Below are 4,750 nucleotides of genomic sequence, written 5' to 3' on the forward strand. Positions count from 1 at the left end.
ATTAGTTAAATGTATAGTTGCTGGAAGTTATTCCCGTAAGTAGTTTGTGCAAGGAAAAATAAGGCTATATAAAGATGCTCAGACATCAATGCAGATATTATTCAGTAATAATTCATATCAATTCAGTATCAAGTCTGTATGTATCCGAATCTATCAGAAAATATGAATCAATAAAATCAGCATTTTATATTTTACCTCTTTCAATCGATGTACGTACAAAAAAGTGCAAGTCCTAGTATATGTAATATCTTCATTATGGCATATTTATTTCTATCGTCTATTATTATTATTATTATTATTATTATTATTATTATTATTATTATTCAAACATCCATGCTTCAGACTGAAATAGAATATGGTAGATCATTGTAGTTGCTTGATAATGTTACCAATAATCTCTACAGGAGCATAGTCCATCTTTGAAATGATGGAAGCGGTGGGCATCCCTAACTATAATTTCTCGCCCAGCAATTCTTGAAATGAACTTGATGGCAGTATGGCAGTCACCACACACACGAAGATTCTTTACAATTCTGATTGGAATCCCATGAGGAATGCTGATGAGACCAAAAGAAAGTGCCACTTTTTCACTGTGATAGATAAGAAAGTTGTCTTTATATATATCTTCTACATCATGCAAAACAAAATTTGTGTCAGGCACATATCCCGCCTCCTTCATCTGTCTGGCAAGTATCTCTAGCATCTCATAAATCTCCTCTGCTTGTGGATGAGATCGGTCTCCTGCAACAAATGAATGCACTGTGTTCTTCGCCTCAATCCAGCTGCAACCTGGATTTTTTCTTACATTTCTATCATTCATCATTTTCCTAACTTTAGAAACATCATCCCACCTACCAGCTGAAGCATAGATGTTTGACATGAGAACATAGTTTGCAGCATTCTGTGGTTCCAACTTGAAAAGGCATTCAGCTGCTTGTATACCTAGTTCTAGATTGCTATGGATTCTGCAAGAAGCAAGCAATGATCCCCACAGATTAGCCTGAGGTTCAAATGGCATTCTTTTCATAAGATTATCTGCCTCATTCAATCGTCCAGCTCGTCCAAGAAGATCAATCATACAAGCATAGTGGTCTTCTATAGGTGTAATGTTATGATCATGAGTCATGGAGTGAAAATATTGATAACCTTCATTCACCAATCCTGAATGACTGCAAGCGTTCAGGACACCAATAAATGTGATGTGATCTGGCTTCATGCCTGCCTTCAGCATTTGTTCAAAGAGCTGAAGAGCTTCCTTTCCAAACCCATGATAGGCAAATCCCCCAATCATTGTAGTCCAGGAAACCAAGTCTTGTTCAGCCATAGCATTGAACACTTGGTGGGCATCTTCAATGCATCCAGATTTAGCATAAGTGGTGACAAGAGCATTGCCAACTGATAAGTGTGACAAAAAACCAGTTGCAAGTGTGTGAGCATGAATCTGCTTTCCTACTTTCAAAGCAGCTAGATTTGCACATGCACTTAACACGGAGGCCAAAGTCAACTGATCTGGCTTAACACCTTCCTTTTCCATTTGAGAAAAGAGCTTCAGAGCCTCCTCACCTAATCCATTTTGTACATACCCAGCGATCATAACAGTCCAAGTAACAGAGCTATGCATCAGCATTGTGTCAAAAATTCTGCGTGCAACATCTATATTTCTACATTTGGCATACATATCAACAAGGGCACTGCCCACAAACGTGCTCAATTCAAGTCCATTTCTGATTATTAGAACATGGACTTGCCTGCCCTCTACCAAAGCCAAAAAGCTACCACATACACTAAGAAGACTACCGACTGTGAACTCATCTGGCATTAAACCTGCCCACTGCATTTGTGAGAGAAGCCTCAATGCCTCCCCAACACAACCCTGCTGTGCATAGCCAGCGATTATCACATTCCATACAACTACATCCCTCACGGTCATTTTATCAAACACTTGACGTGACTCCTGCAAATTCCCACATTTAGCATACATGTCGAGAAGGGCACTGCCCACAAAATTATTAGATTCAAAACCTGTCTTGATGATATGGGAATGCACCTGCTTCCCCTGTTCCACATTGTTTAATCCGATGCACGCACTGAGAACACCAGCAAATGTAATCCTATTAGGCTTCTTCCCATCCAGTTGCATGTAGCAAAACAGTTTCAAAGATTCAAGCTGAGCATCCTGTTGTTCTCCGCTAGCGCATTTCGCATAACCTGTGATCATCACGTTCCATGAAACAACATTTCGGTAATGCATTTTATCGAACAGTTGTCGTGCATCTTCTAAACAACCGCATTTGGCATACATGTTCGCGAGACGGTTTACGAGCGAAACGTCTGGATAAAAAGCGGCCTTGATAATGTAGGCATGGATAAGCTTACCCTCCGACAGCGCACATTCCTCCAACCGCTCGTTTACACAGAAGTTTCCCTCCAACTGATTCCAATTGTGATGGTCTGGCATTGTTATCGGCATTTTCAAAGGTAACGTACACATTTTGGTACAGATGAATGATACCAAGGCCTTGGCTATCTCCCTTCTCCGCCCGGGTAAACTCCATGGCGAAGGCAAAACTAACATTTATACAAACTAACTGTCTATCAAAATTCAACATTGTAGGTGCAACCCAAAATGGCGTGATCACTTCGTTTCATTCCAGCAAACGTGATCATTCTCTGTTACGGTGATTCTTTCAATTGAAGACGTTCAACATAAATCAGTCCCACTCCACTGCAATGTGAAATGATGTCTAATTTTTAGTTCCTGTCGAGGCAGGAATATTATTATGCAGTTGATGTCAATTCAAATATGACATTAACACTAACAAATCAAATTCAAGAGTTTAAAAGATTATATGAGATTTCAAATGTTTATATCTTTTTCTAATTTTTTACTATTTTATAAATCATATTTTTCATCCATTCTATTAGTCCATACTATTTTTGATTGAAGAAAAAACTAATTTTCTTCAACGAAAAATACAAATATTTTCTAACAACTTCATCTTGCATTAATGAATGTATTAATTATAACTTTAACAACTTTATCTTGCATTAATAATGTATTAATTATAACTTTTTTTTTTCACATTTGTGACAAGTTGATAAGATTTTATATATATATATATATATATATATATATATATATATATATGTCTTTTTAACATAATTTCAATATGTTATATTTTTGTATTTGAATTTCTAATTTGTTTAAAATTTTACTTTTTTAATAAAAGTGGTTAAATTATTACTATTATTTTACTTTTATAAAAATAAATTAAATAATATTATTTTTTAATTATATTTTATAATAGTGTTTGTAATATGTATAATTGATAAGTGTTACAATTTTTAAATTATAGTATTTTTTATTATTAATTTTTTTATTTAAACGATTTATCATTTAGTTTAAATACATTTAAAACTTAAATATATATTTTTTAATATTAAATTAATAATTATATTTTATATTAAAAAATATACTAAAGAAATAACTAAAAAATAGAAATAATTCAATTCTAAAAGATATTTAAATTATTGTTAGGTTTTTATAAACTATGTATTAAAATTAAATAGTAATATTTTATTTCTTATTTATTACATCATATTTATTCATCAACATCAAATTTATATGTATTACATCTATTTATTATTTATAAATGTACATATTAGATTTTATAGATATTATTTCATAATTAAAAATTACTTAATTTTATTAAAAATTTGGAAATACAAAACATTAAATAGTAAACCTTCTCTAATTGTGTAAAATTAAACAATTAGTTTTACTTATAAAATATTTTTATATTTCAATACATTTCATTTTTTCTTATAGAAATGTGAGTTTTAATATAAAAATTAAATTCTTAGTTTTATTAATTAAAATATAATATATTATAATTATTTATTATAACCATGATTTTATTTTGACTATTTGTTTTATTAAGAAAATTAATTATATTTAATTCTCTCTCTCACACAACTTATGTTGGTATCACTCTATCTTACTATTTTCTCTCTTCCTCTTCCTCCTCTATATTATATATCATTTTTTCCTCTACATATATGTTTATGTTGTTATTGTTGTATACTATTATTTATCTCTATCTATATCTTTATCTTGGTTTTTGTCCAGTGCTAATGATTAAAAATAGTGTGAGTTTCATTTGATAATCAAAATGAGAATAATACATAGTTGGGGGAGTTATTCGAACTACTTATGGTTGTCTAGTAGCATGCATAGTATGCTTAAACATATAATGTGATACTCCAAATGCTTCATCACTTCTTCAAGTTCTATAATTCAAATATTGGTATGGATATCTTTCCTCATTGTACATAATTTTAAGTTGTCAACTTAGAAGGTGCAAATTTGTCTAAAGCATATGTATTGATCATAGTATGATATTAAGTACTTAGTGCCATATTGGGAACTTTGGCCTCTTATTCTTGGGCTTAAATGCCCAAAGATATAATAATATAGCACAAGAACTTAACAACAAAATATAAGCCATCCTATCAAATCACAAGTGCATTTCTAGGACGAGAATTTAACAACAAAATATAAGCAATCCTATCAGATCACAAGTGCATTTCTAGGCAAAAATTAATACATTCATAATGTTAATTTAGATTCTCACTCATCTACACCTCTACAACCATTATGCTTTAGGCAAGAACTATGATGCATTGCGTCTCTTGTTAGTCAATGTTTTTCAATGTTTTTGTTTACCCCTCCGACTAATTTGTGCAACCC

At 32.0% G+C, this 4,750-nt stretch overlaps 1 pseudogene across 1 annotated transcript; it reads right to left on the reverse strand.

Moving 5' to 3' along the window:
• Positions 1-344: 344 nt before the first annotated feature.
• LOC149566068 (pentatricopeptide repeat-containing protein At2g03880, mitochondrial pseudogene) lies at positions 345-2,818 on the reverse strand (annotated as a pseudogene). The gene has a single exon (XR_016362101.1). The product of XR_016362101.1 is annotated as a pentatricopeptide repeat-containing protein At2g03880, mitochondrial pseudogene (transcript).
• Positions 2,819-4,750: the final 1,932 nt, after the last annotated feature.

This window comes from Cupressus sempervirens, chromosome 3 (genome assembly GCF_028749045.1).
Source record: "Cupressus sempervirens isolate cs-2001-9-10 chromosome 3, ASM2874904v1, whole genome shotgun sequence".
In the NCBI taxonomy this organism is placed as follows: domain Eukaryota; kingdom Viridiplantae; phylum Streptophyta; class Pinopsida; order Cupressales; family Cupressaceae; genus Cupressus; species Cupressus sempervirens.